General features: G+C 39.7%; 1 long non-coding RNA gene across 1 annotated transcript; it reads right to left on the bottom strand.

Moving 5' to 3' along the window:
- Positions 1-1,300: 1,300 nt before the first annotated feature.
- LOC115921150 lies at positions 1,301-4,278 on the bottom strand. Its single transcript, XR_004062778.1, has 4 exons — positions 4,190-4,278; positions 3,568-3,704; positions 2,637-2,753; positions 1,301-1,882 (listed from the first exon to the last, which is right to left on the bottom strand). It is a non-coding gene; the product is annotated as an uncharacterized LOC115921150 (long non-coding RNA).
- Positions 4,279-15,245: the final 10,967 nt, after the last annotated feature.

The following is a 15,245-nucleotide window of genomic DNA, read 5'->3' as shown; positions in this document are numbered from 1 at the left end:
TCCTCTACTTTTTGTTCCCCCTTTAACCTCCCCTTAGTGGGGTAGTGAGCACATTTTTTTTTTTTTTTTTGGGGGGGGCCCTCTAAATTTTACCCCCCCCCCCCTTGAGCGCCAAGGGGGGGGGGGGTGGGGGGGGGGGGGGGTGCAGCATCTTCCCAAAAAGGTAAAATTAACGTGTATTTTACATTTTTATTTTCGAAGGCCCCCCCCCCCACCCAGATCAGCCACTGCCCCTCTCTTACCTCACTCTCTCAGCTCCACCGTTCCTTTCTTTTTCCTCTACTTTCCCCCTTTATCCTCCCCTTAGTGGGTAGTGACCACATTTTTTTTTTTTTGGGGGGGCCCTCTTAATTCCCCCCCCCCCTTGGTGCTCAAGGGGGGGGGGGTCGGGGCATCTCCCCCAAAAGGTTAAATCGACGTGTTTTTACACGTTTTATTTTTGAAGGGACGGCCCCCCCCCCTCCCCGGATCCGCCACTGCCCCTCTCTCACCTCGCTCTCTCAGCTCCACCATTCCTCTCTGTTTCCTCTACTTTCTGTTCCCCTTTAACCCCCCCCCCCCATTAATTCCTCTTTCTCCCCCTGCTTTCACGGAGTCTCCTCATTGTATATTATATCAACTCCCATTTCTTGGCCTTCCTCCTCTTTCAGCCTAACATCATATATCGGGCATATATCATTATTATTGTCCCACTCATTTCTAGCCCTTCCTCCATTTTCTTCCCCATTTCATCCTCTTTTTCCTCACTCAATCCATCTCCTCCCTTCTTCCCTATTCTACTCTATATACCTCTCTCTTCTACCTCCTGCTCCCGCCCTCCTTTACCCCTCCAATTCTGTTTTCCACACTCAGTCTCCTTCTCACCTCGTCCCCTTCTATTCTCTCGATCCTCCTTCCCCACCCTCTCTAAACTCATTCTATCGCCTCATTCGCCGTCTTGCTCATCGTGTTGATATAGGTGATATATTACTATATTATCCTTGTCTCCTTATGTAGAAAACAAAACCTGTTACAATACAAAATATGGGGCACCTATCCCTCTTCACCAACCTCTACCCGAATCAAAGAATATGTACAACTCATGGTTGGGAGGAACAAAAATTTAAATTTCCTCATAAAAGGAATCAATGTTACTGATCATGCTGAGCTTATAATGCAGTCGCTTGTCTTCACACATTCTTTATATATGAAACATCCCCGGCAACTGAGTGGCCGGTGGCCGCCTATCACACTGCCCAAATCGCGTTCCAGAGAAGAACAAAGTCCACACAAAGAAATAAAATTCTCGACAAGAGTCAAGTGTTGAAGTGGATAGTAACTTTATTACAATTTATTACATATAATCATGAAAAGTCACATCTATGGGCTGGAAGCCCCCGACTCTGCTAAAACTTTAGCACCTCATGGCGGCAAAGGAAATGAGGTATGAAACAAAATGAGGAAGTCATCCGAAAAGTAAAAGCTCGTGCCAATTCAGGAACTGCTTCCCATTTTATACCTTCTGACACGTGTGTTGCCCCTTAATAGGGCGTGTCACTACGAGGCATTGCGTCAAATTAATCCCTGGAACCATATACACCCATATTAAAAGGAAATTTATTAATTTTGCGAACTTAACCTCCAGAGTTGAGCTCACCGGACCCACCATTACTCCTCTACAATCCATTGATTGAGTTTATGTGTATTGCATGTAGTCCACAGTCAGGAGGGTCACAAACCCCTCTACATGTACATCCACTGTCACATCTTGATTCTTGAGATGAACTCGGTAGAAGTATCCACATTGTTTTGGAGTTGCATGCTCCTTCTGGTGACTGCTCCCCTTCAGCTACTAGTACAGAAAAGTCCAATGGCATCCTTGTACGCAATTCTGACAAGCCGGCTGTTCATGAATAAAATATAAACTATTTTCAAATAGTATACAACTTTAGGAAGTCAAGCTGACATCATCAGTGTATTTCTTCTTCTTTTTCTTCTTGTTCTACTTCTTCTAGTAAGTAATCTTCAAAGAGTTATTCGTTTTATAAAAGCATATTGTTCGCTCGACAGGAGTACATTCCTTATTTTCCATGCTTATCAGCCCAACGACAGATCCCAGATAATTATAATAATACATGGTCTTCATGGTCTGAAATGAAATTACTGTATTATCAAACATGCCTTTCATTACTAATATACTACGTTTGCGTAAAAGATCTAATTAAACATTCAGACCATTGTTTTTAAAATGGCATTCACAGAGAAATCATAGAATTGAATTCCAAAAATACTTGACACCGGCAACTTTACAGTGTAAAAATCTCATTCTGATCTGAGTTGTTACAACCAAAGGTGTCCAATCATTTTTATTTTTTTTACTGTTAGTATGCAAACATATTTTTCTTTATCACACTTCTCGGGCAACTACCTCCAGGACATCCAAGATACAGCCATATGACATAATTAGATCTTGTACTGCTAGGCTGACCGCCCTACCACCCCCATTTTTGTTTAAAATCACCAATCCAAACGTTGAACTTGGGTTACTGTTGTTAAGAAAATATATTGTGAAAGTGGGATGGGTTGCATGTGGTAAGGATATGTTGCATGTTAACAATTGCAACAGAAAGTTCTCGCTCTTCTATGGGGCGACTTACTTCATACACTGTCATCTGGCCTCCGAGCTTTAGACAGCAAGGTCCTTGTCTACCATATCATTGTGAGCTTCTCATTCTACCCTTCATTTGCATGAAATACATTACATGTACAGGCACCTGTTTGTATAGAGACATAAAATAAATTCACTTTTACGGCATGTTCATGAAAGCAATGTGAAGTACTAATTATAAAGTGAACAGCAGGGTAGGGTTCTTGCAGAATTTCTAGAACTCGCAGTAAGGGTGTAATAAATATAAACTTTGAACAATACTGGTATGTAGAAAGGGATTTAGGGTAGCCCGAAATTGGGTCTGGCAATGTTTAATACATTTAGGGTTGACATTATGTTTAGCAATGGATCCAGGATTAAAGTTAAGAATTCATTTTGTGTTACAACATAACCAGTACATAAATGCCAATAGAGCACGTTGTAAAAATCGCTGAATTCTTTTAATTGGTAATACAGTGCTACATGTTTCACAAACTGCAGGCCAGTGTGTTTTTACTTTATAAAATCTATTTTAAATGATACTGTGTTACATACTTTTTTCTCTTCCACTCTACATCATGTTTCTGCTTTCACAATACAGAGGAAGATTTTAAAACTACCATTGATGAGTAAAAGATACATGCAGCTCCACCAGCACCTGGAAAATCCAGTTGTACAACACCTTCTCCTGAGACAATTGCTTCACATAATTTTTCTACACTATTAAACTTCATCCCTAGGCCTAACCCTAAACCACCTTAATCACAATTCCAACCCTCAGTCTAACCCTACACCTTTGACAAAATAAAGCCTAGAGTAGTCGTTGCAGGAGCAAATGTTGAGTTACTAAAAATGCCATGACAGACTCATATGCTATGAATTTATCTCTGTTTCTTTCCCTGATTTGTTAAAAAAACATTGTAATATGCATTATGAATTACCAGTCCATTGTGCTTCGCTCATATATTGCCAGGCACAAGAGGCCATCGCTTAGAGGTAAGGGGCAGAACATCAAGACTGGAAGTGGAACCTCAAGGCACCCCATGATCTCTCAACAGCAAGCCCTTCCTCTCCATCTCTGGAACAGAATTATAAAAATATTCAATAAATATTAACCAAATATGTAAGAATACACAAAAATTGCATTATTTTTTTTTCTTCAATTGTCTTCAATGTTTACTTTCTTTTTCAGCAAAATATGAAGGTCAATTATTTTCTTTTTGCTTGTCATTCTGTTTCGTGTATAGTAGGATAGGACTCCCCCCCCCCCCCTCCCCCCATCCCTTCGTCAAGGCCTTCAAATGTTAATTATAAAAAAATATATATTGGAAGTTAAAATACACTATAAATAAACACTACACCAACTTGTTAGTAGACATCTTGTTGCACACATACCATGTAGCCACCCCTGAATCGATACTTCTCATACCAGCCCTTTGCATACCCCTCCAACTTGGCCTTATTTAATGCCCTCACCCATTTAAAAATTTCCTTTTACTTGACTAACTAAACAGGTCAAGTTTTAAAAAGTCCAAGTTAAAACAAAAAATTAAAAAAAATTACCTTTTCTTGTTGTGGTCCGTTTTCTCTAGGACATTCTTGTTTCAGGCACATACTCAAAGAAGCAAGCATATGGTAATATACACTCTGTATATTTCCTGTAAAAGAGAGGGGGAAAATTTATTCTTAAAATAGCTAGGTTCACATTCAGACTCAGTGACTGAAAACAACAGTCACTGCTACAATGTTTGCAGTCTAAAGACTGAGAGTAGAGACAGAGTCTTGACGTAAACTAAGAGACATAGAGTCAAGACTGCGCCAAAAAAAGATCAATACTCTAGAGTAAATTTAGAAACCACTAGCATGACTAGGCACTAGACTACACTACACTGCAGAGTGCAGTATACTTCTTCTCCTTCTTGAAGATAATCTGCCTCCTATCCTTCAATACCGGTACTGAAGATTCTTGCAGATGCCGTATATTCATGTATATATATATATATTCGGCCTGAGTGGGGTGTGCAGGTAGACCACTACACCAGGTTTTTCCCCTATTCTTATACGAATAGTGCCGTGGGTTCTTAACGTGCAAGGGTAGTGACTATCCTGTACACGGGGTCTCCTTTTAACATCCTATCCGAGACGGATTGTTTTCCATGTAACATAGCCTGCGTCTATGAAACAACAAGGGGAGGGGCACGTTAACACACAACGCTTGCTTCAGTCATCCGCCTGGGTGCGATTCGAACCCAAGATCTTTGGGCCGACAGGCAGACGCTTTACCGACTGAGCCAATTTGCCTCCTAGTCCTCCTACTGTCTACCGACTAGACTCTAGATTATTTACATTTCTATTTTAATTCTAACTTAACTAAAGTCTAGTGAAATCTTTACTCCAGGGAGCTCCGTCACCGAAGCCCTTCGGAGGCCGTAGGCGGAGCTCTCTGAAGCATGTACATGTATAGCATGGAGTTAGTGAAATCTAAACACTGTTTGGGGGTTTGCAGTTTATTGCAGGAGTTGTTGTTTTGGCTGCTTACAGCTTAGCCTGCCCTTGAAATAAAAATGGAATTTTCAATTCTAAATTTATTAAATCCGACAGCCAAGTCCGGATAACAGCAACGGATGACAGTAGATCTACTACTACAGTATACCACTCCAGCAAAGTATAGACTGATATAGACCGAAAGCTTCAGTCTCTGATATCGACGGTTGTTCTGCTGAAATTGCATCTGGCTCATCTGACCGCCTCTATACATAGACTGAAGGACGTCCTATGGTGACTGAGTGGAACAAATGGTTTGGTTCGGCAGGACCGGGATGAATGAGATATGCAACAAGATTTTTACTCTTTACATCCTCATATATTCACTTTGGCTGTAAAATTACATTTGATTATATTAACAAAAATAAAAAAATAACACAGAAATATCTACTTTGACTTACGATAGCTTGCTCATTTAGATCCTACATTACCAAGTCAACGCAAAGCGTAGCATCCCCTCGCAGGGTTCAAATGGCCTATATACATGTACATCAGAACAAGTTAACTCCATTGGACTATACTATTATATTATTAGGCAAGGAAGTTAACCACATTTTCACATATATAATTAGGTGCTTTTGCATATTTAATGAGATATGACCTTTCACCTTTCACCTACATACTCGGAAATTGAACTTAGCCTGTATTTTGATATCATGTACCTTCATATCAAATTTCATTAAAATCCGTCAAACATTACCGAAGTTATTGATCGGAATCCAAAATTGTTACGGACGCACGCACGGACGCACGGAAGGACGGACGGCAGTGTTTCTATATCCCCTCCGACTTCGTTGCTAGGGGATAATGATTAATCCGAGAAAGTCTCGAAGTCAACATGATTCGTTGTCAGCCACCTGGTTTTTAGATGATGAATATTCATTTTTTCTTTTTGAACGTCCAATAGCTACGTATGAGTCAGCCCGTCTTGACCCAGTGACATATGAATATTCATAAACCCAATATTAAACGAGTGCTCTGATTGGCCATTGGCTATGTTTTGGTAGGTTGACCCAGAAATATATCGGCCGGGTCATGTCATAGATTACCAGAATGAATGCATGAAGGTACCGTTTCACGGTTCTGAAATCAAAATTGGATAACTCATACACGTACTGTACATGTAAGTCCGTAAATTTCACATTTGAAAATAAGTCATAACAAATTTGATAACTGTGCATAGGAGAAAAATATACATAGGGTCTAGCTTTTTTTTCTATTTGCTTTATAAATCAGAAAATTAGATCTAAATATAGAAAATCGGGGGAGCAGATTTCATAGTAAAAAGAGGTACAGAATAGGCTCAATCTATCCCCCCCCCCCCCCCCCCCCCCCCCTGTGTGAGCCGTCTGGGTTACGATCTGTGTATGGGGAATGTCGACAAATGTCAGTTTTATTAAAGAAATGACCCATATCAGACGGTTATTTCTAAGACTGATAGAGAACCCCCCCCCCCCCCCTCAGTGTTATTTAGGGTACACATATGCTTGTTCCCTCTTTTTGAAAGCACCCCCTATCTGAGGACTGCAAACATTTCTGGACGCCCCTTATGCGGGCTTTTCCTGCCTTTGAGACCCCCCTAAATCCGGAACACTGCTCAATGAACCCCCTATCTCAGAAAAAGCAGACCAACCCCCCCCCCCCCCCTTTACTCAGATAAGCTGTCATTACTGGTTGGCTCACACACCCAGGGAATACCCCAAAGAAGTTAGCCTGCATTACGTACATACAGTCAAATACACCCCTTTTTTTTAGAATTCTCGGGCTGGACTTTGTCGCACAAAAAGTACCCCGTTACCGGACATTTTGGTAACACGCATGGTATCCCTCCGTTTTCGGAATGGGGGGGGGGGGGGCAGGATAGAGAGTCAATGCTAATGCGTATTGACCTTAGCTATTTAGCACTGCACTACGTGTTAATACTTTAATAGGCAGAATTGCACCCACAAATAGTCCATACACACCTAACAAACGAATGCACGCAATAAAGACGATGCGAAGTGGCTGATTGGCAATTTTGACAGTAAGCCCACGCTTAAATTTTTTTAATTATTCTTTCTAACTTCTGTAAATTGTATTTTACTGCTATTTTAGACTAGTAGCCTAGATCTAGTAGTAGACCTCTAGGTGTCATCAATTGTCACTAGATCTAAGTAAAGTACAAATTTTGAGTGAAATCAGCTGAGTTTTGTACAGTGCTGTGTGAAATGTTAAGAATCAACAGCACAACTTTAATACACAGCCAGGACGCAGGAGGCGAGTTTGCTCAGTTAGTAAAGCGTCTGCCTGTCGAAGCAAACATGGAGATATAGATCACGTCTACTGACTAGTCTAGATCTAAGAAGAGAGATCCCGGGTTCGACCCGAACCCAGGCGGATGACTGAAGTGTGTTAACGTTCCCCTTCCCTTGTTCATAGGCGCAGGTTATGTCAAGTGGAAAACAGGATAGGACGTTAAATGGAGGCCCCGTGTACAGGAGAGTCACCACCCTTGCAAAGAACCATTTCATTGCACTATTCGTAGCTATAAATTATAGATAGAGGTCTAGTAAGTAGTGAAATCTAGACCCTAGACAAGTGTAATGGTCCACATGCACACCCCAATCAGGCCTAGTACTAAAGTTAGTATATGGCAATGGTATAGATTCTAGGGCAGGCATCTTGAAGAATCTTCAGTATTGAAGGAGGCCGGAGTCAGCTATATTATTGTTACAATTAGGGAAATCAACTTTATTCTTTATTCTTTGTAATGACTGTGTTTATAAAAGCACGAAAATCATGAAAAATGACAATTTCATTTCATTTTAGATCTAGATCTAGAAATCATGATGGGAAAAAGTGTGGCGAGTTGTCCGAAAAGGCTGTGGCGAGTTGTCCAGGGTATTGTGGCGGGTTGTCCAGGGTATTGTGGCGGGATGTCCAGGGTATTGTGGCGGGTTGTCTTGGGGCGGGTTGTCTTTGTGGCGAGTTGTCTGGACCCCGTTTTATGACGTCGATACCGGTTAATTAATGGCTAGACCTTATGGCTATGCATTGAAATTATAGGAGTGTGAAGTGGAATTTGGTATGCTCAAGTTGGATGAATTTTGATTGTACAACACTTTTTCGTAGAAAAATTGCCAACACACACACACAAATAACGATAGATAGAATCACACACAGAAAAGTTTATATTTGGGACTAGTACTAGATCTAGTAGATAGGTCTCGTGAAATACAAAGGCAAATGGTTTTCAAACAATATTAGTCCTTATAATTAGACTCTATCGATTATTCCTCTGACTAAGATGAATATCTAGATCTATATATTTAAAACTTACGGTATACATTGTAGATATTTTTGGAGTGAAGACAAGGAACCACCAGCAGGGCAAGGCTAGCTGCGCCGACCAGCTGAAACTGTAGCTGATGCTAGCCGCAGGTATACGGTATGCGAGCTCTGGCGGGTCTCTAGCGGGGACGCCGGCGGTCGACGCCAGTCCTGGGCGTACTGCAGAGCGCTAGCCTTGCCGGATCGCGCTAGCTAGCCCTGCCAGCTAGGCCGGACCCATGGGGAGCGTTGGGGTTCATGCCCCCTTTTCCTTCCAAAAAAAGCCAAGAATTTTCAAAAAAATGTTCAGTTTACGCATTCAGAAATGCCTCAGAATGTACCATAAAGCATCTTATAGTTCATTTTTTTTCCGGGGCCCTTTGGCCCCGGACCCCACGCCGATTTAACACTTCATGCCCCTCCTTTAAAAAAAAACTCTTGGATCCGCCGCTACAGCGGGTCGAGCATGCAGGATGTATTTCGCATAAATATAGGCTGCACTCCCTGATAATACGCACGCGTATTCCGCACAAGCGCATTCCCAGCAACTTACTGTTACAGAATATAATCTAAAGGCGGCGATCTACAGAAGCTGAGTAGCGCGCGCGCGCTGGAAGATTAGTTTTATCGGTATCTTACTGGGTCATCACTATACTCTAGGAGACAATATAGTTCCGGTACCTTACTAGTGCAACTATATCACCTAGGTTATCAGATTTTATACAACACCTACGTGGATCCTTGTCATTTGATTGGAGGATTGTTGGTCACATGATATTCAATAGATGTTATATTGCACGGTCGTGCATTTTTGGTTATATGCGCCGTGCATTTTGGTTATATGCAGACTGCGTACCTCTCAGCCGTGCGCGCGCGTATCCCTTCGTGTATCTGACGGTACGCGAAGGCAATCTGAATGTAATCGAGAAGGCTTGACTCCAACTTTAATTTATCTTTAATATAAGGAGTAAAGTATCATTTGTTGATTAAAGTTCTATTAGATCTTCTTCGATGTTGTATAAAACAAATAATGAATGTTTTTCATTCGTTCAATGGTGCGAATATTTTCATTCGTTGAAAGATTAACGTGAATTCTATTCAACTCGGCTGACGCCTCGTTGAATAGAATGTTAATCTTTCAACTCATGAAAATATTCGCACTATTGAACTCATAACCATTCATTATTTGTATAATATTCTGCTCTGATATTAACCGACCACATTGGGTAATCCGCTACGGTACTTTGCTGACTCGATTATTGGTATCAGGTGCAGATAGGGGGTGCTTTCAAAAAGAGGGAACGAGCATATGCGTACCCTAAATAACACTGAGTGGGGGGGGGGGGGGTCGGCGCTCGACCTTGTAAATCGTTTTCGTTTCCTTTCATTTGTGACTAAATTCCGTCTGTAAACGGTAAAGGCATTTTTTTTTCCATAACTCTCCGACTCATCATTCAAACGAGTCTCGGGCGTGAATTCGACTTTCATAAAATAGGCGCGTGAGGAGTGAGTTACTAAATTCTCCAATGATGGTCATGGTCTTCCGCTAAGTTTGTCAAAATTGCGTAACTTTCTAATTTGTTATCCTATATTTCTTATGTTTAACAAAGAAAAATTCTCCAAAACCCCGGTTACTTACTATTTAATTCCCCTGCTATACATAAGTATATATTGATAGGTGGAATCCACTTTGCCTACATTAATTGTTGCCATGTGCGGCAAGTTTTTGAGTTGTGTACCCTATCTTCAACAAGTATGGTGCAATAAGTAAACCGTTCTATATAATTTGAAACACGTTTATTCATTTTGAGATATTTTTTACTTTTAAACCAAGATCTGTCTTGGAAAATAGATTTGGAAATGACTTGAAGCCAAAAGGATTCAACTGACGTTCTCCTCAATCAGAACAAAACAAAATGACAAGAACTCTTTTCAAGGAGATATCGACAATCGACCCGTTTAGCATGGATGGTTTGACTGCATTACAGGTTTTTACAGTCCTTCTGCTCGTTCATTGTAAGTGGTTTTTATTTTAAATATTTATCAAATACTTATGATATTACGTAAGGGGGTGGGGGGGGGGGGGGTTGATTAAGGGGTTGGTAATATAAACCAAACCCTGTTGCTACGAAACATTAATACCCAAGAGCTCTCTATTATAGTCATATATTATGAAAAATCTTTCATGTCTATTTAGCCCAAAATGAGAGTTCGAAATATGAATTGAAATGACCGTTTTCGAAGTTCTGGGTGACGTTACAGGAGTAGATTGAACATAAATTGCAATGTCTGTCTTCTAATAACGTAGTCACACCAACGAAACCGGCATCAGACCAAACAACAAATTATTTTACTCTGAATGGTGAGGACCAGGTTGGTTTGGAGTCGGCGTGAAGTCAATTTGGAGGTGTGATTGAGGTATACACCTCTCATAAAAATACATGCCGCTTTGTTTTGAAACATGATATCAAATTGAAATAAATCTTTAATTAAACACTCAGCTGTTAGAATACATTGATTAAAGACGATTTCAGATGCAAGTATAAACTCCAATAGGAGTCCTCTAGACACGAATTCCCCTAACATTGTTCATGGATAGATGATTAGGCCTACTAGTCGGCTCATGGTCTTGCTATCAATTTGATTGTAATTGTTGCCATTTAATGATGAACATGTTCCATTATAATGTTGTGGTTTTTTCTTTCTTTCTTTTTTTCTTTATATTTTTCAAAATTCATATTCATCACTGTTTATTGTTTTTAACATCTTATTTTGTCTTCAACTCATTTCAGTTTTAAGAGAGTGATAGTTCAAAAGAATAGTATCATTTAAACATGTTATATTTTCTATATTCTTCAAGAGTTTTGTTCCTTTTCAGCAACCAGTGGTCAGACGGCTGTAGCATCAGGTCCTCCCAGAGCAGCAGCTGGCAATGATACTTCACTCACGTGTACTGTGTATGGTGGAATAGCAAACACAATTCAATGGGTTGATATTACTGGAGGTAGTTCTTCAACTATCTATAGTGGACAAGACCGTTTTAGTATTGATTCTAAATACGATAACTTTGAAGTGACTACATTTTCAACAACTGAATCTGTGATGACCATTGAGAATGCAGAAGTAGATGATGACGGGGAGTATAGATGTCTTATTCCAACAGACCCCGGGGGCAATATTATAACCCTAGTGATAGAAGGTTAATACATTACATGCATTTTATGAATTGTGTATTTGGAATGACAAGGAATTTATGTTCTCATACAAGTAAAGAAATCAAATGGCACGTCTTTAGAGATAGTAAAGACCATGGTAACATGATTCTGATAGCAATAATTTTAACCCTAAGCCTATTGATAACTAAAGATTATTATTCACTTTGTTATAACAAAAAAGGGAAAGTGGTTTACTGATTGTGCATAAACTGTCAATCTATTTGAAATTCATTGAACAATTAACAATTGAATGAGGTTTAGCCTAAAATGAATATTGATATACATGTATACCTCTGTTTCATTTCATTTATCTAAATATGTTTTGTAAAAGCAATCATGAATTTAGACACCCCCAACCCCTCGATATTCCCTAAAAAAATATATTGTAATGGGAAAGGGTGGGGGGAGGCGGGGGGGGGAGGCGTCCTAGGAGAGAAGAGGAACGAGAGGCAGGATAATAGGATGAAGCATAAAGATAGAGCTCTAATAATAATAATAATAATTACATTTATAGGGCGCTTTATACAGACGTTTCTAAGCGTTTCTAAGCTCTATCCAACAACACCCATCAACAAATGTTTTATTCGTCCGACCCCACCCCCTCCTCGATCCCAATAATGTCCATCCATTGCTTGACCCATTCTACACCACTGCCCATGTAGATGATAGGCATTCATTGATGTTTGAAATATTAGGTGTGCTGAATGAGGACTCATTCAATGACATAAACATCTTGAGATAATCGATAGTTTGCTACATCATAATAATATTACCTTTTATAATGTGTGTTATGGAAATAAAGGTTAATATTATAAAGCTGATTAACCCCTTGTATACATGTAAGCCTATGGGAATGATATGATTCAGTAGTCAGTGGGTTAAGACTTCTGCCATTGTTTCTTCCTACTTGTAGCTCCATCAAATGTGACAGTGACTCTGGATGATGCTGTGACAAACAATGAGGATATGTACGTAGCTACATGTGATGCTATTGGAGGCAAACCACAAGAGACTATTGCATGGACCATCAATGGAGTTGCACAGACTAATGGGACAAATGGAAACATGATATATGAATCAAACCCACCAGCTACAGCACCTTTCTCTAACACAAAGAGCGTGTTCACGTTTCCTGCAACTCTAGAGAATTATGAACAGACCTTGGATTGTCAAGTCTCTGGACATGTGCTTACAGAGCTGGATGGACAGGAATCTAAAAATTTAACTATTCATGGTAAGTATGATTTAAATTTTGGACAAAAGAAGGCAAATACTTTCATTGTTCACATTTTCGACATGTTTGGGACAATACAAGTAACGTCATGTACAGACAGCACAGTCAGTAGACCAATGGTTTTATATTCGGATATAAGCTGCATGGATGAAAATGATGTCCTGATACCTACTATATTCATGAGTACTTAATAACAGATTTGAATTAGTGTAGCAACTATATTTTTTATTAGATAATAAACAGTGTGAATAACATATATTCAGTTAAGCTTTTATGCAAAATTTTCTTAGTCTGAAGTTTTGAATAGTCATAGCCAAAATATACAAAATAGTAGGAGACTTTGAAAGGTCATATCTTTAATCCAACTTGTTCGTCCTTGCCTAAAAATAGTTATTTGAAACCAAGTTATAAGGCATTATACAACACCTACGTGGATCCTTGTCATTTGATTGGAGGATTGTTGGTCACATGATATTCAATAAATCGTCGCTGTTTTCACGAAGTGACGGTAGTGAAAAAAAATTGCATTCACTTTGCGTTACGATTTTCCTCACTACCGTCACTTCGTGAAAACAAGGACGAAATGTTATATCGCACGGTCGTGCATTTTTGGTTATATGCGCCGTGCTTTTTTGGTTATAATGCAGACTGCGTACCTCTCAGCCGTGCGCGCGCGTATCCCTGCGTGTATCTGACGCGAAGGCAATCAGAATGTAATCGAGAAGGCTTGACTCCAACTTTAATTTATCTTTAATAATATAAGGAGTAAAGCATAATTTGTTGATTAACGTTCTATTAGATCTTCTTCGATGTTGTATAAAACAAATAATGAATGTTTTTCATTCGTTCAATGGTGCGAATATTTTCATTCGTTAAAAGATTAACGTTAATTTTATTCAACTCGGCTGACGCCTCGTTGAATAGAAATGTTAATCTTTCAACTCATGAAAATATTCGCACTCTTTCTTTTAAAACTGTTGGAGGGCTATGACTGACTTAGTTTTTTCTTCTCATTTCTCTCCTACCAATCCAGCCTCCCCATCTGATGCCGGTACCACCGTCACTGTATACTATGTAACCCAGGGAACAGGCATCACAGTGTCATGTAGTGCCCAAAATCAACCTAGACCAGCCATAAGAAACTACTACATATTCTCCGATGACACACTCATATATGAATCTATGGACGGAGGCAACCAAGCCACTGTTTCAGATCCTGAGGAAGGTACACAGTACACGTGTATAGCTGGCAATTACCTTGGAAATACAACACTAAGTGCAGCAGTACCATATGGCCCCAGCAGTAAGTAATTTTGCTTTATTATTTGTACATGTATGTCTTTTGCTTTATTATTTGTACATGTATGTCTGTGATGTGATGTAAGAGTTGAGCATGTTTTTGCACATATTTTTTCCTTTTTATTGTTGTGTTTTGTTATTACATGCCAAGCTGTGTTTGGTGTTATCTTGGTGCTGGGAGAGGGGTGATCATGAAGGTTGTATGAAGGGGTGACCAAAGTTCGCGGACATTTTAGAACATATTACAAAATGTGATATTCGATCTATGATTTCTCGCATTCTACACAACTTTATTTATTTCAATTATTACCAAATGGACGGCAAAGTTTTTTACTACAGATTGGTTCAACTAGAAAAATTTACCGTCGAAGGATTTCGGAGATATCGCGATCTAAATATTCGATGTCCGATCGTGCGCGCGCGCTGCATCTAAAAAAGTCATAAAAACAATGAGACCTAACTTCACGCACGGTGGTTTACAGTTGATTTATCAAAAAAAGCGATCCATCAAAAATAAGGTAATATCATAATTTGCAAGGCAAGATATCGTACAATCAGTTCGTACCACTCGACTTACAATTTTCAGGATTTCTGATCTCAAAATAAAGATTTCCAGACCCTTATCGGTAAGTTGATAATTTTTCGGAACGGACGCAAATAACTGCAAAATTTGCCGATCTTTTGTCAATATTTTCACAATTTCGCAACCAATTCTAAAGAAAATTTCGTTTCTGGGTAATTTTAAGACCCTTTTTCCATTGGTGATATCAGAATTTCGAAATCTTACCGATTTTTTGAGAAAGCGAACTTTGGTCACGCGCGAACTTTGGTCACACCGCCATACTGGAAGGATCCATCTCCAACACCAGCCAAGTAACATCTGGCGTGCCGCAAGGCAGTGTTATCGGCCCAATGCTGTTTCTCCTCTTCATCAATGATCTGCCAGAGTACCTCTCCCCAAACTCTACAGCCAGGCTCTTCGCTGATGATTGTATGTTATACAGCAACATCAAGACAG

The sequence above is a fragment of the Strongylocentrotus purpuratus genome, unplaced genomic scaffold (assembly GCF_000002235.5).
Source record: "Strongylocentrotus purpuratus isolate Spur 01 unplaced genomic scaffold, Spur_5.0 spur5_scaffold_1, whole genome shotgun sequence".
NCBI lineage: Eukaryota > Metazoa > Echinodermata > Echinoidea > Camarodonta > Strongylocentrotidae > Strongylocentrotus > Strongylocentrotus purpuratus.
This window is presented reverse-complemented; position numbering and strand designations above follow the sequence as displayed.